The following is a 26,765-nucleotide window of genomic DNA, read 5'->3' on the forward strand; positions in this document are numbered from 1 at the left end:
TCCGAACGGGCCCGGGGGAGGCCGCCCGGTGCCCCGGCACGGAGTGGGGAATCGCCCCGTTCCAGGATGCGGCCCTTCTACCTCCATGTGCTGTTGCAGAGGGAAAAAAAAATAAAAATAAAATGACTGTGCTATTCTGTGCCCATCACAACCCAATCAGACCCGAATTTTGCTGTGAGCTCAATGCTCACATAAGCTTAGTCATGCAGAGCGTGATGAAAGGCCTGTATCTTTGCCAAATACATTTTGTTGGTTTTTTTTTTCAGTAGCTTTAAATATCAATAACTACTTTCAAATGTCCTTTGTGCTGATCTTTGCTGTTACATGTTGGTCCCAAATGGAACAGGAGCACATGAAGGTATTTTACCCATCACACGTTGGGATTTTTAATTTCTCCATGTTAATCTCCCACAGTGGCTTTTTTTGACCATTTTAACGACATCTGTCCTTTTTGCCGGTTTTAACTTATGTCTGACTGTCTGGATTTCAGGTGACAGAGGCCTACAAGTTTTGGGAAAGCTGGTGGCTGGGGAAGGCGGCTCAAATGTGCCACCGCTGAAGGAGTGATGTGGGTCCAACCTCTGTGGCTCGGCCCGCGGCTGCTGGCTGGCCCCGTGCATGCCAGATGGCCAGCACACCACTCCTTGGCCATTTGTGCATGTTTGTCTTGTGCAATGAGTAATTTGAGGGGCCGGGGATGGGCTGGGAGGGTCCTGTTGGGGAAGAACTGAAGATCTTAAGTGGAGCTGGAGTTATAGGCACTGTGGAGGGTAATGCCTTGAGTCATTGTGGTGAAACATGAAGGGAAATAAGACACAAATTAATTGGAAAAAAACCCTCAATAGGCCCTGCTTGTTCCATGGTTTTTCCACTGAATAACTCAAGTCTTTCTTTGACTATGGGGTAGTGCTTAGAAAAAAAAGCAATACGGGATCTGCTCCTTTCCCATGCTGTGTGCATGAATATTCTCATTCTTGCATAATATTTATTTATGGGATCTACTCCTTTCCCATGCTGTGTGCGTGAATATTCTCATTCTTGCATAATATTTATTCTACAGGAATGTGGGAGGTTACCTTTTATCATAAATATTATTTAAATCTTCAGAAATGACCCACAATTTCACCTGTCAATGGTGCCTAAGCCACGCATAGGTAAGAGAGCCCTTCATGCAAAATGGTAGATGCCCCCTTTCCTATTGGCAGGGAGACACTCGGGGCTTTCCAGGATCAAGTAGGAAACCTGATAAAATGAAATAAACAGTCGTGCTACAAGAATTCTACATCAAAAAGTTTTTGTTGCCCCAAGACTGAATATCCTGAGGTTCATTTATTCAGCTTCCAAGGCACAAACTCTCAATGTCAACTGCTAAAAAAAGGTGTTTGGGATTTATAAAAAGAAGCAAAACCAAAGAATGCATGACCAAAACAGGACATGGATAAAAAAACCTTCCTTCAGAACTGTGTGAGGTGCCTGGGTGTCCACATTTGCAAAACGGGGCCGATTCTGGTCAATAATGATAAGGAGAACTGGCTTGAGCCAATCTGCGTCTGAATTTGCCTGATAAAATTTGTTTTTGTGGAAGTGCACATGATAGCAGTTAGAGTGAGAGGGCTGTTTACGGATGGAGGCCGAGGCGGATTGCTATCCCTGCCTGAAATCAGGGGAAGAACAGGGCTGTCATTAGGTTGTGGGCCATAATGGTTTGCAGCACATTGGCCAGACTGGTGAGGATGAATCTGTTCTAAGTTTAGTTTTCACTTAACGTAAATCAGAAGCAATTATTAAATTAAGTTACTTCAAGTATTTAAATATTTACTGAAATAAGAAAAGGGAGGATCTTTGCCGAGCTTTGGGAACTCAAGAGTCTTCCTCTGATAGTAGTTACTTACCACTTTTTTTCACAAGATGACGTAAGGTGGTTATTTTTTTCTTCTAATTTTGCAACATCCCACAGTGAAACTGCCACCTACGTTTCATGGAGCAGTTCTGGTCGGGGAGATGTGATAAATCTAGTTGAACCATGCTCTGTCCCCCGTTGGAACTGTTCAACAGTGCAGGAGGAAGCTTCATGACTCCAAAAGTAAGCAAGAAATAGCAGGATTCTGTGTTCTTGGGGTGCCTGGCTGGAAAGAGGGGGAAAAGGGTTTGCTTATTTCAGTGAGCAAAATAAAGGGTGAAGGATTAAATACTGAAGGATTAGGATTGTTGTCTTCAAATATATCAAGGCATGCAGAGGGGGTAACGCTCAATGACAAAGGCTAGTAAAGGCGGAAAACAAGACGAGCAAAAAGATTCCCAAATAGGTATAGGCTGACCAGTAATAAATTGAGTCTGGAAATTAGAGTTTAAAATGGGAAGTTGAGAAAGTTTTTTCTGGAAGAGCCTTTCAAAATGAAATAATGAAAGTTAATAAAAGCTGCCTACTTTTAGGGTGGAAAAACCATTTACGATGGTGATAGATCATGAGCAATATAAACCATATTTACAAGATAGGAGACTTCGAAAGTATTGGTTCCAACAAATTCCAACAAAGAAACCACCAATATCAAGGCATGCAGAGGGGGTAACGCTCAATGACAAAGGCTAGTAAAGGCGGAAAACAAGACGAGCAAAAAGATTCCCAAATAGGTATAGGCTGACCAGTAATAAATTGAGTCTGGAAATTAGAGTTTAAAATGGGAAGTTGAGAAAGTTTTTTCTGGAAGAGCCTTTCAAAATGAAATAATGAAAGTTAATAAAAGCTGCCTACTTTTAGGGCTGAAAAACCACGTACGATGGTGATAGATCATGAGCAATATAAACCACAGTATCAAGGCACACAGAGGAGGTAACGCTCAATGACAAAGGCTAGAAAAGGCAGAAAACAAGACGAGCAGAAAGATTCCCAAATAGGTATAGGCTGACCAGTAATAAATTGAGTCTGGAAATTAGAGTTTAAAATGGGAGGTTGAGAAAGTTTTTTCTGGAAGAGCCTTTCAAAATGAAATAATGAAAGTTAATAAAAGCTGCCTACTTTTAGGGTGGAAAAACCATTTACGATGGTGATAGATCATGAGCAATATAAACCATATTTACAAGATAGGAGACTTCGAAAGTATTGGTTCCAACAAATTCCAACAAAGAAACCACCAGTCCCCACTCTCATCCTTCCAAATGCCATTGTCAAGAATTCAGGAATTAAAAAAAAAAAAAAGGATTGGAAATATAACTCCCTGTGAAACAGTATCATAGCAGAGTTTCAATATTTTTAAGGAATGATTTTTGGTCACAATCTGCAAGTACCCAGGTAGGAGAAAAAAAATTTAAAGGCCTCTTTAGATTCCTGTCAGTAGCAATTTTAAACCCAAGATTGGATATGCTCAGGTTCATACAAAAATTAATTCACGGAAATCTTACCATCTGTGGAACTGAAGGTCAGGATTCTGGGACCTGCCGGCACCAGACTCTGTTGAATGTCCATCTTGCCCAAAACCAGACAAATTTTAGGCATTTTCAGGGCTGCAGGCAACAACTGTGAAATCAACAACATAGCTCCTCAGAATAGCTCCCTGTGAAACAGTATCATAGCAGAGTTTCAATATTTTTAAGGAATGATTTTTGGTCACAATCTGCAAGTACCCAGGTAGGAGAAAAAAAATTTAAAGGCCTCTTTAGATTCCTGTCAGTAGCAATTTTAAACCCAAGATTGGATATGCTCAGGTTCATACAAAAATTAATTCACGGAAATCTTACCATCTGTGGAACTGAAGGTCAGGATTCTGGGACCTGCCGGCACCAGACTCTGTTGAATGTCGGATTGAAAATGTAACTCCCTGTGAAACAGTATCATAGCGGAGTTTTAATATTTTGAAAGAATGATTTTTGGTCACAATCCGCAAGTACCCAGGTAGAAGAAAAAATTATAAAGGCCTCTTTAGATTCCTGTCAGTAGCAATTTTAAACCCAAGATTGGATATGCTCAGGTTCATACAAAAATGAATTCATGGAAATCTTACCATCTGTGTAACTGAAGGTCAGGATTCTGGGACCTGCCGGCACCAGACTCTGTTGAATGGCCATCTTGCCCAAAACCAGATAAATTTTAGGCATTTTCAGGGCTGCGGGCAAGAGCGAGACAACTGTGAAATCAACAACATAGCTCCTCAGAATAGTGATTTTTAAAACTAGGATTATATTTAATTACAAAAAGATGCACAGATTGATAGCCCTCTTAAACTACTAGTAGGCTGAGAGTTTACTTTGGAGAATTTTTTGTAGTTTTAAACTAATCGGTTATTTCTCTGCCAATTAACTTTAATGCCTTTGCTGATACCAAAACAAGGAATTGCTGTGTTTCACTGAACGTATTCCCTAGCCTGCAGTAAAATAAAACCCCAGAAGCAAAACATTCTTAGAACGTTTTGTAAAAATTAATTGGGCAAAACTCAAGGTCAACTGAATTCAGACTTGTGCCTTTACTTACAAAGTGAGTTTTACATTCTGTTCAGTGGAGGGAAATGCTAACACTTAGCAACTTGTGCCATAAAAAAATAAAATAATTATAAAATATTAATTTAGCTTTGCCTTTAAGTGGGTAAAAACCTTTTTGGTTCAGTTGCTCATTCTGAAATTTTGGCAGAAGGCTGAGAGACATCCATCCAGAGACTTCCAGCCTTAGCAGAAGCTTGGGCAACTGGTGGCACTTAGACCCTCAGTAAATCACTGCACATCCCTAATCCAACAAAGATGAGGACTGGAAGAATATTACAAGATAAAATCAGATTGGTCAAATGTCTTAGCAAACGACAAAACTCTCTTACAACTCAGAAAAAAGTCCTGGAGAAGTTCTTTTGGAAAATTACACACTTCCCAGTGTGGAAAGTCTACTCATTTATGTGTATGTTTTCTTCATTCCGTGTCTTGTACGTGGGGAGCAGAAGGAAGTTTGTGAGATCTCAAATCAGTTCCAATAGATTTGTGTAAGTAGAGTGGGGAATCTAATACTTTGTGGCACAAAATTGGGATTAAAACATATGGTCTGGATACAGACCGTCCTTTTGGGCTGCCACTGTGTAAAGGGCCAGTGGTTTGTTGTAAAAACGGAAAGAAAACTCCTAAAGAAAAGCTTGTGTTTTGTTTTATTTTGTCCTTTGCTGTGATTTTTGCACTGTTTGAACACTGAGCTGAAGAAGGCTGTCTCCCAGTTTTCAGCATCCTTTTGCAGTTCACGAGTGAGGGGGTGTCTGCCTGGAGGCTGGCAGGGCCGCGCGTGCCGTACCCCCCTGCATCTGCAAGGGCTGTAAGCAGACACCGCCGCTGAAAATAGGATCCACAAAAGGTGTTGCCAAGTGAGTGTGCGTGTGAAAACAGTTTTGTGCAGTGCAGTTTCAAACTCCTCTGTCTGGTATGGAGAAAGAAGAAATCAGAACTATTCCTATTATTGTAAATTAACTTTTGTAGTTATTTACACCTACCTTGAAAGGGAAAATCTTTGGAGCTAGTTTATTTTGTGTGTATCAGAGCTGACAGCACTCACATTCTTCTGTGTCTAGACACAATGAACTTCAAATGTTCCACAGTTCTGGGGTTAACAACCTCCTGCCTTTAGAAGGATAAAAAGTGTTAATAATCCACAGAATGCAGTGGGTGTTTACTATTATATTCTACTTCCTGTTACTGCGGTCTAAAAAAGAAAAAGTCACTGAGCTAATTAAATTATATAAGGAAGACATTAAAAACCAATATTAAAAGAAAATAGGTTTTGACTACTGTCTGTATTTATGCTGAAATGATGATGAGTAATAGGATTCAGGTTTCATTTGTTCAACATCCACAAGATAATGTGCGTGCTCAGCAAAAGAAAAATACACATCCAGGCACCAAACTGCTACCTGGAAGCAATTTCACACCGAATGACAACATATGAAGCTTGGTTTTTCACACTGGATGAACTTCTGGCTCACCATTGCCTGGCTTTGTCACTAACAGCCCAGGGCAGTAAGTGAAACAGAACTAAGAGTTTGATGCTGTTGTAAAAGCAGAGTGAAGCAGCAGCCAGTGCCTGCTGGAAGCACAACGTTCCTTCCAGCACAATGCAAAGAAACTGCAAAGTCATTTCGCTGAAATTTTAATGAACTTAAATGAGACCAGTGCTGTTTGATGGACTTTACGCGATGCTCGGAAGCTCCCCCTCTCGCAGAATGACTTGTCGTGGCTTGGCTTGGTTTGGTTATTTTCATTAGCACTTTGCATCTGCCTCTTCTGAATGCCAGGGTGGATGCAGCTGAGCAAAAATAACCCGGCTTGTGCTTGACTTTGTTCCAAGCTGGGAAGGGCCACGCTCTGAGCCCCAGAGAGGGATCTCTGCCGCCGTGTGACGTCGTGGTGAAATAACGATGGGCACAGGCCTGTCACAGCATTGGCTTCAGACATCCAGTCCTAGAAGTTCTCTTCTCCAGGTGTTAAGAGTTATGTCCTTCCTATTGCTGTCGTTACCCACACAAACCCAAATGAATAATTTCTGTCTTCTGGATATTTTCAAGAAAAGTATTCTTTTTCCTCTCTTGCTGCTCCAGTTTTGGCCCTCGTTTGATCCTCAGACAAGTCTAAACTACCTTTGTTTTGACTTGATGCCTGGGCCAACTTTTAATGTCAGTGTCATATAAAGAGATATCTGCATTTCCAGTGTTGGACTGGCCCAGAGCAGGGTTTCAGGCGATGTAGTTTTATGTGGTATGAACTATTAGCTCAAAATGTGCATGTTTAATCCCTGGTTCTGAGTATTAGTATTTAATTTCTTAAAAGTCAGAGCCTACTCTAAAAAAAAAAGGCACTGAAGTCCCAAGCAAGATTTGCAAGAGGCAGTGGACAGAGGGCATGTTGCTATCATGGGTAAATGATCTGAGGTGTAGGGATTTAGTGCCACAGGACATCAGAAACCAAAGTAGTAGCAGTTAAAGAAAGGTGTGTCTGGAGTAGCAGAGGATGCCCATCAATCCAGGGAGGGAATGCAGTACGGAAGAGCGAGGAGGGAGCTCACAGGTAGGAAGAAGTTAGCAGTGCATCTCTTGGAAAATTTTAACCAAAAAAAAAAAAAGTGAAAGGCTTATTTCTGTTCTTATAGGATTACCTGATGCAATCTAAAGCACAAAATAATTCATTTCAGGAAGAGATTGCTTGTCAGCTCAAGGTGCTCTGCTGTCGGGAGTTCCAAAAGCAGGTTTCTGTCTTGCCATGCTTTACTTTTTGAAGGCCCCGATGCAGCAAAGTGCTTGGGCAGGTATTTTATTCAGTACCTGAATGGAAGGGATAGAGGAATGACTTTAAATAGGTGGCTTAATCTCTGCTTTTCAAGAGAGGAGGGAGTTAAGAAGAAAGTTTCTGCTAATTTGTTGGCAGAACAATAATTTAAAACATCCTGTATACATATATTTTCAGGTTTCTCTGAAAAGTCCCACCTGTAGAGCAACAGTTTTATTTTTATATATGTAAATTACATTATATGTGTGTTTGTTGTATATGTTGTTATTATATATCTAGATATATAAAGAAACTGCAGATAAATACAGAGTCTCAGTGCCCTAGGGGTGAAGTACTAAGAACGTTGATATGTCACTGTCAGGATCTCCACGTCAATTGTTCTCCCAAGTGGATCATATTCAACTCCCTCAAAAAATCAGAGGAACCTTTTCTATTACTTTAGTCATAGGCACCGACTTTAAGAAATTAAATACTAATACTCAAAATCAGGGATTAAACATGCACATTTTGATGTATGCAAGACATAACCAGTAATTGATACCAAGTACTTGGCCTCAGCAGAACAACAAAGGAGAGTGGGCAAAGTGTTCCCAGTGCCCAAAGTGGCTGGTTCTGACACCCCTATACCTTAGCCTATTGTGAAGTTTAGATGTAAGTAATTTTTGTTAATGTTGAAGCCGTTTCATATCCCAGAAATACTCCAGTGCTCACAGAGCTACAGAGCCTGGCAGAAGGACAGTTTAGATTTGGAGCCGGTGGATCCGTGCACACCAATAACAATCACAAATACAGTGGCTTTGGTGTATAAAATCAAAGTATGCTGATCCAGATCAGTTTGCAGGACTGGAAACTTTGAACAAAATCACAAGTTCCGCTTGATGGAACCATTTTTGAGCAACTTTTAATTCATGTGACAAACGTTTGAAGAATTGAACAGTTTTATCATTAAATGATGTTTTCTTTTAAATGAAAATAAAAGATGTTTTCTAAATGCACGACAATAAAGGCTGATATCTTAGTTACCCATACTTGTTCCTTTGAGAAAATAAAGTCTCAAATACCCTAAATTCCACAGTCTGGAGCAATTTAGGTCTCCTTAGAGATCACAGTTTGAACTACAAATGCAATAAGGGCTGCATCCTGCTGTAACTGAAATCCTTCCTAAGTCTACTCCTGCTTTTCAATCTCTCTAATTTTTTCATTAGATCAAGAGTCACACATTTTTGTTGGCAGTAAAGCAATTCCAATTTGAACTGCCTTCTGTCTTCAATAGGAATTTTCCCAAAGTGCAGAAATAAAAATGTAAAACTTTGCTGTGTTTCATTACTTTCATTCTTTTGAACATCGCTTCTCTGAAAGCTCTGTGTGAAATTATTAGAAGACAGGTTTTGAAATGCTTGTGAAAGTAGATGCATATACGGGACTCAAAGGGCCTTATTTAAAAAAGAAATTTGCCAGTTACCCAGCTCTCTGGTTGGTTATGCCCATTCAAGGATACAGAATCCGTCGTTCGTATGATTATTTTTACATCTGAACTTTTTTTTTTTTTTTTTTTATACTAGATAGACTTGAAACTTTCAGGGTCATTTGCCCAGCATGTCGTTGAATGTCCTGTGCTATGGATTCCAATTAGCAAGACCACGTTCAATGGTCCTACACCACCAATGCTGTCTAACTGCTTTCCACTTGGCTTTATATGTTTCTTCTTTGTTGCAGCTGCAACCAGGTCTATCCACCCTTTGATAGAAAAATTTCAATTACCCCAGGGAGAAGCTTTTAGCTTTATTAAGCATTGAAGTCTACACATTTGTTCTTCTGTTGAAGAGCAGTTCAAAAGGAGAGTTTCTGAGGAAGTAATCTCATAAATTAGGGTAAATCTTGTGGACTTTCGCTGCTAATGTTTTCCCTGTAATCTCAGCCAAAGAATCTGCCAACTCCACGTACAGTTAAGTATTTCTTTAACACCTTTAGCCCCAACAGATGTTTCTTATGCTTTACCACTAAATGGCTCTTCAGTGTTTCTTTTGAGAGCGCTGTGCTCCCGGCACAGAGGGGATGTCACGGGAGCCTGGGGACTTGTGCTCCGGCCCTGAGAGAGTGACAGAAAACTCTTCCCATCTGCTGGCTTTGTAGCAGCCTCTGAGTAAACGAAGGGTTTCCTTTCTTAGAGGATGGGTGTCGACTCATGGCCTCCTTGTTGCCCAGAGTAACCTGAGTTATCCCAGGAAAAGCATAGGCTGCCCACACCGGGTCTCTAATCTGCCCTGGCTTTGTGGGACCGGCCTCCCAGGGAAGTGGCGAGGGAAGTGACACAGAAAAAGATAGCAATAACACTGCTGGAAGGCACATCTCTCTAGATAAAAAAAAAAAAAAAAAGAGCTTCTCTTCCTACTGCTGTCAATCTTGCATTTTCCTTCATCGGTGGGTTCATTTACACAAGTAAATAAGGCTGTCATTTATGCTTTTCAATGTTGGAAAATTCCACAAAAGTTTCACGACAGCAGTTTGAAATCGAATCTTTCATTATTGTCTCTATCTTGCAAATTAATTTATTACTGTATTTGAAGTCCTAAATGCCTCTTGAGAGAGCTGAACATACAGTCTAACAATCTACCCATAAAGAGCAAACACGAGTTACACATTTAAAGAAGATAATCTTTCAGTCGCATGGAAATCCTGTCACTCTTGCTTTTCTGTTTAAGCTTGATGAAATAAAGCCTGCCTTTCTGTTTGCAGGAAAGTTTTGGTTCCCTCTCACTCATCCCTGTTCTGTGTGACAGAGGAACATGGCACATTGAACAGAGCCTGTGAAAAGGGCACACAACTAGATGAAATTATTATCACCAAATGAGAACACTAGAGTTCCTGGATGAAATACGTTTTTCTAGGAATCCTCAAGAGTGAGTGAGGAGGAGACACATAACCATGAGGAGAGTTCTCCAAAGGCACAATCCCAACAAATTCTGAAGCTCCGACGTGCCCTTTTTTGAGCCCCTCTCGGTAACAGCCAGTATCAGTTCAAACACAGGTAGTAGAATTTACATAAAATTTCATCTGGCTAAATACTGCCCTATAAATATACATATTATAATCTGTTATTAACACACAAGATTATATTGTCACAATACATCAAAATATTACAACTGGGGACTTGGAATAAATTACAGCTCTTCATTCCTGTGCCATCAGAAGGCCACTGTGCCACCTGCATCTCCCTGCCAAGGCACATGCATCCTCTGCGGTCCCTCTGGACATTTCCCTGTTTCTCAGCAACTCAACTAACAACAAATACTCCTACTAAAGCCAAAACAAATTGAAAAAAATGAAGAAAAGGAAACCCCCAAACTGTTTGCTCTCTCTTAGGAAAGCGCTATTTCATGGTGCAATAAAAATACTAAGACAGAGGAAAAACAATTAAGATTACAGAAATTAATTCTGTATCAAAGTCCACAGAAGGACTCCTGTTGACATCAAAGCTTTGGCTTCTCTTTGATAATGAGATTACACATCATAGTGGATTTTCTACATGTTCTTCTCTGCAGAGTAGACATATTACCACTGCCTGCCAAGGATTCTGCACAAAATTCAATCTGTTTAAAAGCAAAGGGTAGATTTTTTTGTACCACTGCGTTTGGAAAACCTGCAACCCAAGACCTGACATCATAACCTTGGAGCTGAAACTGTAGTTGGAGCTCGTGTTTCCAGTGTTTCATGATGTTGCACGTACATCATATTTTAGGCTTTCACTTTGGGTCAATTTTTTTTGTACCACTGGGTTTGGAAAACCTGCAACCCAAGACCTGACATCATAACCTTGGAGCTGAAACTGTAGTTGGAGCTCATGTTTCCAGCGTTTCATGATGTTGCACGTACATCATATTTTAGGCTTTCACTTTGGGTCAGTCAAGACCTCTGCCTTTCAAATTTCAACTTGTATCATTTACCCAGTTTCATGCAATACATCTGCACCCATGGAATTACATGAAACTTGGTAAATAAATCTGTTGACAGCATAAAAAAGTGGAAAAATTGCTGTCTCACTCTCTAACCTGGTTGGATCTGGAAAAACTCCCTGGAGTAAAATGCAGTTAGAAGGCAGGGGGAAAGACTGAACATAAAGAAAGGTCAACTTGTTTATGAAAAAAACATACCTCTGCTTAACCCCTTATCAGAATAGAAACAGTATCATAAACCAAATAATCCTGCTCTACAGCCTGCTGAGATTTGGAGGTGTACCCTTTGAAGAGAAGCCTGGGTGGGCTGTAAGGACTCTGTTGTATGCAGGGGCCAGGTCACTGTTCCCAAGTTGAAGGTATGTGTTGCTGAATCGGGTACAGTCCCCCTGAAGCTCTGTTGTGTGCAGCTTCCCAAGTTGAAGGTATGTGTTGCTGAATCAGTCATTGCTAATACTGGTGTTTACAGCATTAAGAGAGAGAAAGTACTGGAGGAAAGTCTTGCAGATGCCAGACAGAGAAACGTCTATATTAAGACTTAAGCTGAATCATTAATTTTTAGTTATCAGCAAAACCAAACTAAGAACTTGCGTGCTCAGCTGAGAATGTTATTGGTGCAGCTTCTTCAAAGATAAAACAGTTGCTTTCGGTATGAAATGCTGAGATTTTTTTTTTCTCCTACATTTGAGCTCTTCAGTTCAAAACACACCGCTCAAACCTGGTTACTAAACAAGCAATGACATTTTTAGTGCTTACATCAGTGTGAGATCTACTGAATTTTCTGGGATTTGGGGCAACTCAAGTGTGCATCAAGAGGAGAGGCTTTTTTTAAAAAGCATTTACAATCCACTAAGTAGAAACTGTAATGTTCATTAAGCTATGAAGTTCAGCAGAACATGGACTGGAGGAGATCTTTATCTCCATTGGGGTACATCTAACCTGTAGCTGGAGAAGGCCAACTTCATCCTCCATATGTGAAAACACTACAGCCTGTTGTCATTTGGAGACAGCTCTTCTGCTGGAGTTGGCCCATAAGGTGTTCCCATCCCAGCCCCAGCCTTTCCCCTCCCTTGCCCAGACCTTTTCCCTCCTTTATTTCATGGACCTCCAATGAAAGGTCCTGTCAAAGTCATCGATACCAGGAACAGTTTAGATTTCCTGCACAAAAGTCCTTCTCACTACATAACCTCCACATGCTATTAAGCAAAGATCTCTTTACTAATCAAATATTAGCTGGAGAATTTCCTGCACAGGAATTATCTACAAAACATAAGAAAAAATAATATTAAAGAAGTGCTGGGGAACACTTCAAAGGTGGCAGGTTCTGCTGCAAGGATGCTGTGACAATCTCAGCCAGTGCTTTTCAGCATCTTCAGTCATTGTCTTATTTCAGGAAATTAAGACCCCTCTATGCTTGATCATTATATTCCACAAAGCAAGGAGTAATTTCTGTCTCTCTGGCTAACGATGGTACCTCAGAGGCTGAGAGGACCACTTCAATGAAGTGGCATTGTGTCAGCAGGCTGGGCACTCATGCACATGCACAAAATGTTTGTGTCTTTATGCTTTTTTCCCTCTCCAAAGAGAACATACATTCTATAGCTGCCTTGTCTCATTCCTCTTCCTGCATTCCCCCACGTCAAGATATTCTTTCCAGAACATGGCTTCAGCCCTTTCTCCACACAACTCAACAGCAGGTAAGTACATTATAGTCTCAGGCACAGGAACTCCCCTCTAAAAAGATATTCAAAGTCATTGCAACGAAGAGGAAATAAACAAAACGATGAACGCTGCTGATTAGTCTCTTGTAGCCACTATTCAGCTGACAAATTAAATGGCAGGCAGAAAAGAACACTACTACTTACTATGTATATTAATATTACTATGGAGAAGGCAGCGGCAGTCCCTGCCCTCATCCCATCAGCAACATTAGCAGGCACCAGCTAATGGGATCTCTACTATTAGGGGTTGGCCAAGCCTTAAAAGAATCTATTCAAAGCAGAGAAGGAACAGAGAGATGTTGCCCAGGTGAGGGATACAACACCCTGACTTTCACTGTGCTTTTTCATCCCACCAGTGGAACAGCTTTGTCTGTGACTCTGGCTACAGCGTGGCGGGAGTAAAAGAGAGAACGTGCACACACACGTCTTGCAAAATTAATGCCACAGCGTTAAGTTCAACAGGAATCTCATTTTAATTGGAAAAAAATACTATGGAATCACTGTCTCGCTGGAACAACCCCCCCAGCAGGTACTTGTACCTACAGGACGAGCAGCCAAGCTCTGCCTAATCCTCAGAAGGATCTCACACACATGGCTGGCTGGCAACCACCATGTTAGAAAGGACCACCAAGACAAAAAGCTGGTAGCACGCTTCACAGGCCAAGCAGCACGCGGTACTCACCAGAAAATAGCAACCTCAGCACATCTGACTGCAGAGCTTGGGAGCAGCCTGTGCACCCCAGCACAGGGGCTTCTCCCTGGGCTGGGAAGGAAGGCTGGAGGAGCAGCACAGTACCAGCATCACCACCTGCTTCTTGCATTCATTCACCTCTTCTTCCGAGTGACTGTAAGAACAGAAAACAGAAGAGTTACACATTTTTTGCAATCTTCACTATTTGCTTTTTCCTTTCTCTACCTTAATCCTTTCTTTTGCTTGGTGAGAAATATCCAAAATATTTTAAATTTAATTTTAGTATTTGAAAATGCAGTTAGGCCAGTTTGTTATATACAACTGTAGTTTATCTGGGAAAAGTGCCAGAGAACTTTCTAATAGTTTTAAGTAGTCTGAAACAATAGTTGGATAAGCTTACTTTGGAGGAAAGGAAGGTATTAACCACCACAGAGGAACTGAAATGGAAGGAGGTCTTCATATCTTTGTCAGAGTTTTGTTCAGGTGCTAAAGGTTTGGTTTTTTAATTGCCCTGTCAAAGTATTAACCACTCCCGAGTTACAGATGACATTGTTGAGGGTTTATAATCAAAGAGCTCATAATGAATTATGTAGAGTTTACAGTCACTCTGTGGAACTGATGATCTTATGATTTTATTAATTTCAATTCACTTAATTCCAATCTGATATATCAATGCCTGACAAACACCTATTTATATAACAAAGTACTTGTGTTGGTATTCACCCAGTAAGTGCACTGCCTTAACTTTCACTAATTTAATACTGCTCATACCAGCTCAATTTTAGTTTCCTGTTTTCACAGACCGAGAACCTTTCTATGTTGAGTGAATATTAATTGGTCAAGGAAAAACTTGGTGGGCTCCCAGCTGGTGTCTGTGTCTCTCCCATTGTCCTACTCACAGATGACACTGACACATCACAGTCGGTCACCGCACTCAGCGCACAGATTTGTACCTTCAAACAAGGCACACTCCCCAAATATGTCACCTCCACAGTGTGACCCTGCCATGGCAGTGGGCAGTACAAAGTGTCTGGTAAAACACACTCCCAAAACCATTAAAACTGGACCAGGTGACACCCTTCTTAACCCTCATGAAACCCCCGAGACTGAAGATAACACACCAGCCAGCTGGAGAGAGTGAGTGCCCCCTCTTCTGTAAGCCCACCCCCTATCTCTGCAGTAAACTCCATTCTTCCCCCCCCCATGCTGAAGACAATCTCTTCATACACTGCATTTTCCTTAATATTTGGTGTTTATACTCAGTGAGGCCTTACACTGCCCCTCACACTGTCTCTGGTGGATACTTGCTCTCTTGGCCATAAAATGACACAGGGTAGACCGCAGCCATCTGAACAACAAAGCTGCTACACTTAAATAATTCTCCATAGAATTTTATTTCAACTCACCAAGCAGGTAACAATTTGGATAGGAAGACATTCCTGGACTCCTTGAGCTTTCCATCCCATCGGGGCCTTGTCTCCATCCGAGGAGCTGAGGTTGTGTGGTTCCACCTCCAGTCCCTCCTGCTGCGACCTCTGCATCAGCCTCCTGCTCAGCTGGAACCTGTGATGCTTTTCAGTCAAATAATACTCAAAAAAGGTTTTACCAAAACTTTGTGTAATCTAAAGCAAATGCCTTCTTTTCACCTCACAGTCCTTTCACCAGACATACTCATATGAAGTTCCTCTGAACCGATATATGCAAAGACTTAAAATTTCAAGACTGAACACATGAAGTGATTTACCTCTAATTGCAGATGATATTTAACAGCCACCCTCAGCTTTTTTTTTCTTCTTTTGTGATGGGAAAATGCTTTCAGGAAATCTGCATTTTGACCTCTCCAACTTTAACCTCCAAAAACTTGAAGTGGCTGCATATTTGGGCACAGCAGGAATACAATGAATCTCAGTTTTCTGTATTTTGTGATGCTGCTGCCATCTAGAGTATGAAAGTAATAGTGGGTCAAGAAACACCATCAGCAGTATTTAATTAATGGATTTTGTATTAACAGTGAGTAAGTATAATAATAAGCATACATTTTTCTCTATTTTGTTCCACTGCTGCCACCTAGAGTTATAAAACAAGAATATTATTTTTCTAACTACAGCTATTTAATTAGTGGCGATTTATATTTGTGGGTGATACCTTCCTTTTCCACAATTTTCTCATTGCTTTGGCTTGTCTCTTTGTCCTGAATGTCAGCATAACCCAAGTATTCCATCTAATGGTCTCTTCTAAAAAAATTAATAAAGTGGTTAAGCCAAATCATTAATCTGTTGTGATTTTAGGTTTTTAGAGGTAATCTTTAAATAAGAAAATATCTTAGGTCAACCTGACATTTTTTTCCTGGTTGCAGGACACTATTGATCGTAAAAATTGGACTTAATATTCGTATGAGACCTCCTAATCAGAATTAATAGGGAAGAAAATAGGCTGCCATTGTCATTAACAACGACAGACAACTGCTGTTACTCCTGTAAAAAAAAACCCAGATTTTACAGAACCTTTTTTTTTTTTGGTGGCACAGAAAGCAACACACACACCTTGGGGACTGTAAAACAATCAATAAAAGAAAATAATGAATAATAGGTTACCAAATCTGCAGTCACAAGTGCATGTGACCTCCTTGTGTATTTGAAGGTTCAAAAGAAGTCTCCTTTGATGCCTAGTAGGTAACTACAGAAATTCCTGGAAGAAATCCTAGGCATTCTTGTTCTTTTAGCCTATTTAATTTTTAGACAGCTTTGGATGACTGCACTGGAGGTAACAGCAACCCTCCAAGATCAAACAGCCACCAACTCTTTACCTGGATTGTTCCTTCCTCTTTGCTGATGTAATCACTTTCATTATCCCTCTTCAGGTGGCCGCCACAGCGTACTTTGTTGGGAATCCTTAGCTTGTCATGTCTGGTGGAAACAGTAGCACTTTCTATATCTTTGTTTGACAGCTCTATTACAGTGCCTCAAAACTCAGGAATTTAATACATAGGCCTCCTCAATATCTCTAATGGCAAATTTCATGAAAAAAAAAAACAAAACCCTTTTCTTGGACTTTGATCACCGAACTTTCTCTAGCTGGCTGTTCTTGGTTCCTGGTTTCTCTAGCTGTGCCCCTTGCCTTCTTTCACCTACCTGTGAAGTAAAGCACATGTCCTGGTTTTGTCTTTTCAAACTATCTTTATGAAAACTAGTCACAGCTCTTGTCACAATGGCTGCACCGTAACAGCAACATGAAAGTCACACCTGCTTCTGTGTGTCCTCAGAATAGCTCACCCCAGGAAAACTGCTGCAGATGCCACCGGGAGCCAAATGAAGCAAGGTTTTATTCTCAGGTTGGTGTCGTTTGTCTTTTTGGTTGTGACATGGAAACTTGTGAATAATACATCCATCCAATCAGTTCCTCAAAGAACGTCCTAGGCATAATTGCATAGGTATTTACGGATTTAAGCAGAATCAGATGAGAAGGAAAGCTAATCAGGGAATACATGAAGCTCAGATATAGAGCTGGCAGAACCAGAAGCTTCAATACGATCTGCAGTTGTCTACAGAACAAAGCTATTAACAGCAGGCAGTGGAACAACAAAATACCTCACTCTAGGAATAAGAAAATTAATAGAGGCATGGAAGACAGATGTGGAGAAAAGAGCCACGAGAGCCCAGTACGTATAAAGGACGATGAGTGAATGGTTTGGGGATGGAAGAGCCCCTGTGAGGCTGGAAGGAAGAAGGACTCACCACTGGGGAGGGCACCCACAGTGTCTGATGCAAGGAAGGAGACGGGTGCCCCAGGGCATTCCTGAAAACATAACCAAAGGGGAAGGTGGTGGAAAGACCTTTGCAAACCAGATAGACCAATGTAACAAATCCTTAGTGTAAGGAAAGGCCTAAAAAGCAGTTTCCTGAAGGAGTCATCACCCCTGTGAGATTATACAAGAAAGATAATCCCATGCAAGTTTAGAAATAGCCTTTGTGTTAAAGGTATAACAAAAGCCTTGGCAATGAGCAGTTGTTATCTCCTAACCTCGGCTACATCTGAATAACGATTAAAAAGATGTGTAAACTACATAATCACTCCTTGCAGTAGCTGTTGTAACCCTCGCTGGAACTGTCTGTGTCCTCGGGGACTCTCCTGAGTTTTGTCTATGGAGCTTCCATTCTTCCCATAAAACTGACCCGGAGGTGAACAATAATAGTTCAGTTTGAAATAGGGGTCAGTGGTTATCGTGTTTCATTTGGTCTGTGGTGACAATCATTTTGGGCCGCCTTGGCATTTTTTTTTAGGTATTGGCAACATTTTTCTTTTCCTTTGGCCTCAGTGTCTCAGATCTGATACTTCTAATAAGACCCTCAGTTTAAGAAACAGGTATTTTGTAGTTGATACTTTGGGTTTTTAAAAAAAATCAATTTCTCTGGTATTTATGTTGATTTTTCTTTTAGTACTTGTGACCATAAAGGCCAGGGTGTATTATACTTCCACTGATATGACAAAGAATTACAAAAATGAGGCAATTGTAACTTGGAAGCCATTATCTATGAACTTGCATGGAATCCCATCCTGGCCAAATTACGGTAAACCTTTGTTATTCAGCATATTCCATTCTAACTCAGTATTTCAAATGAGGCTTGATCAGAAGATTGCACCACTGGGTGATCAGCTAGCAGAAAGATTCATCCTATATAAGCTTCTTGAGGGGGTTTTGTGGTTTGACTTAAAAACAATTGATAATTTGTTTCTGTAACTTCCATAAGGGTTTCCAAGGGGCCAGTGCCCCCTGTAGCGTATCAGCCCCACTGCCCTCGAGCCTCAGCCCAAGTGGGACGTGCAGCTGGTGGTTGCCCAGGAACCTCAGCACGTCATGGTCCTTTTTAAAGGGTCCCCTTGTTGTGTGCCACTGTCCCCTTTGGGGTTCTGATGAATTTGCCAGCGAAGTAGTACTTAGTATCATTAACTCTTTTCTGACAGTTGGTCCCTGTCATGTGCAGTACAGTCTGTCTCTCAAAGCAGGGGACTAATTAGTTTTACTTCAGACAAGCAGTCCAGAGATAATCACTTGTTCTTCTTCTAGAACCCTAAAGATTCAGGTCACAGCATTTTGAGGACTTTGAATTTCTGGGCTGGGTTAAGGCTAAAGAGAAAATTTGGAAAGAGGTATCTACTAAGGACAGACATCACATTTCTGAACCTCCTTTACTAAGTTGGCTCTACTCAAACTAATGGCTTTTTAAAAAATATAAATTAACAATACTTCTGCACTTCAAAAGGCACTCATGGTATCTGCCACTGTCTTTGGATCCCCATCTTGTTTTTACAACAGTGAGTTAGTAAATATCTGAATTTATTCAGTAACTATTCTTTTAACTACTGTCTTTGGATCCCTGTCTTGTTTTTACAACAGTGAGTTTATTATTACCTTAGTAAATGTCTGAATTTATTCAGTAACTATTCTTTTAACCGCTTAACTTTCTTTTGGTGTCAAGAATTCAGCACAACGGAATTTATACCCATGTGTTACCTTTTGCTAAAAGCACGTGAAGAACTTAAAGTGCTTCAGGAATTTAAGACAGGCATTTGAATCCCGACCATTGGGCAAGGTCTACCCAGCAGACACAGCTGATGGTGTGACTCTGCAGCCTGTTCCTCAGCCCAAATTTAGGTGGAATTCTCGGTTGCATTGTTTCAAGTGCTATTTTCATCTTCTTGTAACGTGATTCAAAATGCTCCAGACGTAAGGGTTCCCATTCTGTTTACATTATTAAACAAGCTTCTGCTTTTGCCAGTAAGTGGTCAGCTTCGTAAGGCCTCTCATAATTACCTTTCCCTGAATGCCAATATTTATTTTGAAATTTACAGCCAGGAACTAATCAGGTACAAAATCCTGCTTTGAAAATGTATTTAGAGCCTCAGAGAGAACCACTCCCGTGTGACAGCAGCTTTGTCCTCCAGCTGTTTGTTCATATACGTGTGTTTGCTCTTACACCTTAACAATTCTTGCCTGGGTGTTGCGTTTGCATTATATAAGCAAGTCATACAAAGCACAGAAAAGAAGTACAGTTTAGTAGACCCAATGCTAGAAATGGGGAAAAGACAAGCTTTTCAGTGCGTATCCCTGCCGTTGGGTTTGAAATACACACAGGGAAATTTAAGCTGAGGTTTAATACAATGGTGCCAGCTTAGCCAGCCACTTCATTCCATCCCTTCTCGTGGAGCACTTTCGAAATACTTTACAGTTGTCCTGCATTTATGAAAACCAATTTATCCTTCTTTTTACCTTTTTCTAACACTGTTCTCTATAGTTATGCCAAGGATGTATTTCTAGTGAATGCAGCTCACGTCTGTAACTGTTTGCTAACACCACCGTTTGGAAAGACAACTTTTTCTGTAACTCTCAAAATATTCAGTCAATTTACAGCAATAATTGCTTTGGCCTCTTTATTCTTTTTACCACAAACATTTGGTCTGATCAACCTCATATTATATGGATTCATTAGATACGTCTGAACCGTAATGATCAATGATCTTATCCACCAGTTTATTATAAAGAAAAAGTATATTTGCCAAGTCATATTGTTGATCAATTGTTGACCCACTTTAAAAACAAAGCCCTCTATAGATCTAATTCTACAAGAAATAGATTATAAATCCCACCTCAGATTTTCCATCAAAGTAACCAGAAACAGCTTGTACCCCAGATTGTATAAAAATTACACATCTTTGGGTTTTATTTTAGAGTTGTCTCATAAAGAAGAGCAGATTTCAGAATCGAACTATGGAGACCATGATACCTGTCATTTAGGTATTCCAATATATTTTCTGTTGTAAGAAATTTTATTCTAAAATAATAATAATTTTCTTTCAGAAAAAATATTGTTATCCAAACCAGAGAAGTTATTTCAGAATAAAGTCACTTGTATTTGGAAAGAAACTACTTACATGGGGGAATTACTCCAGAATAGCACACAGGAAAGAATTCTTCTGGGATGGTCACACAAGCCAATTTCCAAATGTAGCCACTGTGGAAATCAACAGAATATGCCCAAAATACAGGTGTTACATGCTTGGGGTTGTACATAAATTACAGCAGTGAAAATGCAGAAAATTCACTGAAGCTCTGTGCTTGGGTGGCTATTTCCCGTGCTATATTTGCAATATCATGATGAGAGTTTTATCATTATTTAGTTGTACCATAATAAGCCCAGAGAGCAGAATCAGGGTGCTCTGCCAGGCAGCATGCAAGCAGCCTGGATGTGGGCATCCCTTCCCAGCAGCCAGGGAAGCCACAACAGAAAAGTAGTAACTTCAGAAAGTGCTTGTAGGGGGAGTTACCCCACTGAAGTCACAGGTTTTAGGTCTGAATTTAAAATCAAGTTGCTTTTGGCCTTAAACGAGGTCTTTTCCCCTATTGCCCTTTTCTTTTTTGTGTGTCTGATTTCATCGTGAAGACATAAAGCTGAATTTTCAAAATCACAGCCATTTCCATGGCAACAGATTGCGATGTTACGATGGCCACTGTCGGAGCAAACAGAACAAGCGCCCGAGCTGTCGGGATAAAGGAGCAGGAGCACTTTCTAACCATGAAGATGCATCTCTAAAACCATTGCTGGTTGGTATCATCTCCATTTCACAGACATCCGCTACCACTTCATCCCCCGGGCCATGAGTCTTTACAGATGATGAGTTAAAGGGCTGATCTAATAACTGTAAAGTCAACTGGTTTTTTGGGAAGTGTGTTGGACAAGAGAGCGGGCCACCTTGGTGTGACGTAGTATTACCCTTGTGTAAAGGGGATATAAAAGAACTCGATGCCATGGAATTTATCCAGCATCATGCAGTAGATCTCTGAAAGATCTATCATGGGACTGACAAATGACAGAATTCTCATCCTATTTTTTAATAAATTACAATCTAACTTCAACATTCTCCTGGCTCTTTAGGTTTCCACCTGGCCAAGAGGATGAATTCTACTTGGAAACAGTGACTTTCTGTTTTCTTTGGGAGAGACAATACTTTTCAGTATTACGGGGTTAAATTTAAAATTTGATTTAAAGTTCAAGGTTAAACTCACATTGAAGTTCCAAAAAATTAGGATAGAGAAAAAAAATATGAGGAAAAAATGAATTCTGATTCCATATATTAGCAACTAACTTGAATGTAACATTATTTGTAGAAATATAAACGTTATCTTTAAAACCATGGAACTCAGTTCTGCTGCCATTGAAGCCAATGGAGATTTTGTTTCAATCATCCCCACTGTCAGGTTTATATTTTAAAAAACATTTTATTATAAAGAGATATATATTTTAAAAGCGCCCCTTTGATAAATGGCAGCAGCAGAATGGAATCTTTGAATAAGCTCTTTGAAGCCTGCAGTTTTATGAGCTCGGTGCCTTCAGAAGCTTCTAAAGTAGTTAGAGACAAATGGAGACAGCCAAGGCTTTGCACGCTCACTTCAAACATAAGTGAGTGACTAACAGAAAATTGTAGTGGCCATTAAAACTTCAAAGGAGAAGTGTGACCTGAATATTACTTGTCACAGCGCAGAATTTGTTACTGGAAGATCCGATCAACTTTCTAAATTGTACTATCTCTCCCAAATGCCAAGATCGTGACTTGGATAAATGATTCTGTCTCAAAGAAAATTGTATTCCTGAGATTTCACTTACGGATAGTCAGATGATGCTGACTCCCCCTCCTTGCTTCCAGCTAAATCTTGCTGAAGCTGTTGTCCTCACAAGCCACTCTCCTTTCTTCCTGCCTCCCATGGCACCTTTGCCCAGAAAGCCTTTCCTTCTGCTGCATAAAACTGTCCTCTCTTCTTACAAATCCCTCTTCACAACTCACTTGTGCCCCGGCATTTCTCCAGCGATGGCCAGACATCCTACAGATGGATGTAAACACACTTATATAAATACTTATGATTGAGTTCAAGAAGATCAAGAAGTCCCTGTTCCCAGCTCACCTGTTGGTTATCTCACCCCCACGGGAATGGGGTAACTGTGTGAATTGTTAATCCTGTCAAAAATCCAGTCATCTAGTAACCTGGTTTGTATTTCTCTTTCTGTTCTTTGTCAGCTAGATGGCATCTATTTCTTTGTCAAGTCCTATTGTATCTCTTGTAGACTACAAGGTCCTCAAATGTTTCAAAAACCTGGTATGTATTTCTCTTTCTGTTCTTTCTCAGCTAGATGTCATCTATTTCTTTGTCAAGTCCTATTGTATCGTCAAAAATCCAGTCATCTAGTAACCTGGTTTGTATTTCTCTTTCTGTTCTTTGTCAGCTAGATGGCATCTATTTCTTTGTCAAGTCCTATTGTATCTCATGTAGACTACAAGGTCCTCAAATGTCATGACTTCTTCAATTATATTAAAGAAAAAAATAAAAGTATGTGTGTATATACAGAAATATGTAACGGCATTTACATCTTTGCTTCATTCTCTGGAAAACAACTGGAAACAACCAGAGAATTTGAATGATTGACCTTTACATATATGGGGAAGGAAGATAATGTGGTCTTTTACTATTTCTTTAGGTCTCAGAACGAATTGAACCTTTTTATAGATCCTCTGTTTATGGATAAAAAAAATTACAACCTGTATTTTATCCTACTACGGGCTTTCAAGCTCACTGTAGTGAAGTGATTTGGACAACTTATTTGCATGCATAGAGTTGGATGATTGAGCCCCAAAGTTATTGCTTACCAAAGTTATTGCATCCAGAAAGATGAAAAAAAAAAAGGTAGGAATTTTTGTTACTCATCTGGAAGGCCTCCATTTCGACAGAGCAGTCCCAGGGAGTCTGGAAATATCAAACAAAATGTACTCCAGTTGCTATTGAGGGTGATATTGGGTAGAAAACACTCTGGAAGCCACAGCCAAAACTAACTGCTCCGCAACCTGCAAATCTTTCATTTTTAAGTATATTCTTTAGAAAACTACATGACCCAGGGCTGCATATACTGTTGTAGAGAGATATGTTAGGAAGCCAAAAATACAGGATATATAAGTGGTTTTGAAGCAGAATTTAAGGCTTGTTATCCCAGACTTTGGTTCCATTATTGCAGGAAGCTTTCGAGGTCAGCAGAGGGGTCAAAAAAGTTTTGAAATCTGCAATCCGCAATTTCGAAAATATAAGCTGTCTTTGGAACAAAAGAGGTCCCTTCTGTCTTCAGATGAATTCTTAGCCACTCCCGTTAGCTGTAAGAAGCCTTTCAGCTTGCCAGAATATCTGCAGGAACGTCAGTCATGGTTTTTCTAGCTACAAGCAATAATAAATGGACACATTTCTCTTATTGTTTTAGCAAGCAAGGTTCCCTATAATTAAGAGAATTCAAATGCAGGTGCAATGGCATGAGTCCCTAGAACTGATAAAGGGTAGGGAAAAGTACTTTAGGCAAAACATTCAAAATACCAAGCTTTTCAGCTGTTGTATTAATATAATGTGTGGATTGGAGAAGAAGGATGACTATGAGTTCAATAAGATGTAACGTAGAGCGAACATTATGTTATATGTGTCATAAAATCATACTATAACTTTGAAATATTGTTTAAAATTGTCCTATGTGCAACTTGGGCTTATTACATTGACATTAAATAATCCTTAAAACCAAGCTGCAAGTTTCATATCCATTATAACACAAATAATAAATAGCAGAGACTTGAGTCACTAAAAGCACATTCTTATCAGATTAAAAGAAAAAGAAAAAAGGAGGAAAAAATTTTTAAAAAGGGAATTCATGATGGAAGTTCCATGAGACAAAACAAACAACTACCAGCTCAGAGAAGCAACTACAAGTAATCTCTGAAAAGTACTTTCATGGGGCAAAGTACGATGATTTTGGCCCTTGTGGCCAAGGTGTCTGAGAGCTCCTGAGTGAGAAGTGGGAAAGGACTCTCTGATTTCTCTTCTCTGAAACGGTATTTTCAGCTTTGCAGGCAGGAAGCTTACCTTTTGCTTCCCTAGAACTTCTGCAGTATTTTCATAATTTGATTTGCATAACATCAAGAGTAAGTTTAGATGAATCTGGCAATCATGGAACACATTGTCTTCTCTAGAAGAAACCTTGAATCTCTAAAAATTAATCAGAAATGAGCTTGATCACCCCTATGGTATTCTGCCAGGAGGCAGTTTCATGTCTCATTTTCAAATATCCTCTTCAGTGGAAATCTCTACAGTGAATATAAACCAATGAACTAGCAAAAAATGCAAGACACAAACAGACCAATATGTTGACTGTCCTAAGTTTCATAGAAGACAATAAGGCATCGAAAGAAAAGTTAGCAAAAAATGCCCTAATAAATTACTGAGGATGAGGAGAATTTTGCAGGGAATGAGAGCGGTTTGATATTGCTCAAATGAGAATTTGTTTTATGAAAGTACAGCTCTACATAACCATATGCATTATAAATTAGTTCACAGCATTTTCTCAAGTCCTCCACAATGGTTAACTTGGAGCCACCTGCAGTGACCAGCGCAGCAGAAAGTGCTGAGAAGAATTCCCAACTTGAATGGAACCAAAGGTCTCTTCTGCAGTTCATTCTCCTGACAGAGACCAACAGCAAATGTTTAGGGAATGGTAAGGACAGGGCAAACCTTAGAATGGTGTTGGTGATGTCTAGAAATGCACTTGGGGAATTGGAAGAGAAAGGAAATACACACTCCACTTATTCATCAAACATATGCTCAAAAGAAGGTACTAAAGTCCATGCAACTACCTGATTATACACTTAGGTTAAAGGTATTAAAATGCCAATATGATGATGCTCATGGAAAGAAATGAGCAGCCAGTAATGGAAAACTTTAGCAGAACCGGCCTTTAAATTATAAATTCTTCAAGGTGTCTGTCTTCCTGACACATTCTTTGGTGTGTGTGTTCTATACGTACCCCTCAGAGCCTGACCTCCTCAAAGCTCCTTCCTGAATGCTCTCCTGGGCACGGAGCTGGGAGCACAGAGAGTATTCCAGTCTTCAGGAATTAGCTACAGGCTTATTCCCTAATTCCAGTGACCACTCTGGAAATGGGAGGATCAGAGCCATTTTACAGAGTACTCTCTGCCCTTCTCCTTCCCCTCTGCCCCACTCCAGCTACCACTCTACACCACCCTCTTGGAGGTCTGGGAGGGAAGTCAAGACAAGACTTGGCCAAGTCTACAGACAAAGGCATTTTCCCCTTAGAATGGTGTTGGTGATGTCTAGAAATGCACTTGGGGAATTGGAAGAGAAAGGAAATACACACTCCACTTATTCATCAAACGTATGCTCAAAAGAAGGTACTAAGGTCCATATAACTGCCTGATTATACACTTAGGTTAAAGGTATTAAAATGCCAATATGATGATGCTCATGGAAAGAAATGAGCAGCCAGCAATGGAAAACCTTAGCAGAACCAGCCTTTAAATTATAAATTATTCAAGGTGTCTGTCTTCCTGACACGTTCTTTGGTGTGTGTGTTCTATACGTACCCCTCAGAGCCTGACCTCCTCAAAGCTCCTTCCTGAATGCTCTCCTGGGCACGGAGCTGGGAGCACAGAGAGTATTCCAGTCTTCAGGAATTAGCTACAGGCTTATTCCCTAATTCCAGTGACCACTCTGGAAATGGGAGGATCAGAGCCATTTTATAGAGTACTCTCTGCCCTTCTCCTTCCCCTCTGCCCCACTCCAGCTACCACTCTACACCACCCTCTTGGAGGTCTGGGAGGGAAGTCAAGACAAGACTTGGCCAAGTCTAGGTCTCGGGGAGTAACTGCAATGACATTTTAGGAAGAGGTAACATCCCTCCATGCTATTGTTCTCCAGAGGATCCCCCGGGACAAGGATGAAGGGGCAACACCTATTTTCTGTGTCTTATATTCATCCAGTTCGTTGCCCCCTCCATCTCCTTCCTTCTCAACATAGGAACCAAAAGAGGAGAAACAGCACCACTTTTCACTGGCAGCCTCTCTTTATGAGAAACAAGAATTTTGCATCTTAGGAATATAGTATATCCTAACGTTAATTAATTACTAGGTCATTTGGAATTCAACTATCAGTTTCAAGTGTCTATTGAGACACTTTTATTGCTTTAATAACAAATGCCAGAACCTCCTTTTTTAAATCTAGGAAATAACTGTGTTATTTCAATCATTCACCACTTGATGCGCCTATTTACCGCCACCTTCTCATGG

The 26,765-nt window shown here is 40.3% G+C and overlaps 2 long non-coding RNA genes across 3 annotated transcripts; one reads left to right on the top strand and one right to left on the bottom strand.

Annotated features, from left to right (window-relative positions):
- Positions 1 to 1,079: 1,079 nt before the first annotated feature.
- Positions 1,080 to 8,264, top strand: LOC106886735. Of its 2 annotated transcripts, XR_001411728.1 has the most exons (3): positions 1,080 to 1,727; positions 1,958 to 2,083; positions 4,622 to 8,264. It is a non-coding gene; the product is annotated as an uncharacterized LOC106886735 (long non-coding RNA). The 2 variants fall into 2 exon arrangements; XR_001411727.1 differs by having other exon boundaries at positions 1,087 to 2,083.
- Positions 5,457 to 15,159, bottom strand: LOC106886736. Its single transcript, XR_001411729.1, has 3 exons — positions 15,014 to 15,159; positions 13,599 to 13,761; positions 5,457 to 5,584 (listed from the first exon to the last, which is right to left on the bottom strand). It is a non-coding gene; the product is annotated as an uncharacterized LOC106886736 (long non-coding RNA).
- Positions 15,160 to 26,765: the final 11,606 nt, after the last annotated feature.

Source organism: Calidris pugnax, unplaced genomic scaffold (genome assembly GCF_001431845.1).
Source record: "Calidris pugnax isolate Ruff unplaced genomic scaffold, ASM143184v1 scaffold94, whole genome shotgun sequence".
Taxonomy (NCBI): Eukaryota; Metazoa; Chordata; class Aves; order Charadriiformes; family Scolopacidae; genus Calidris; species Calidris pugnax.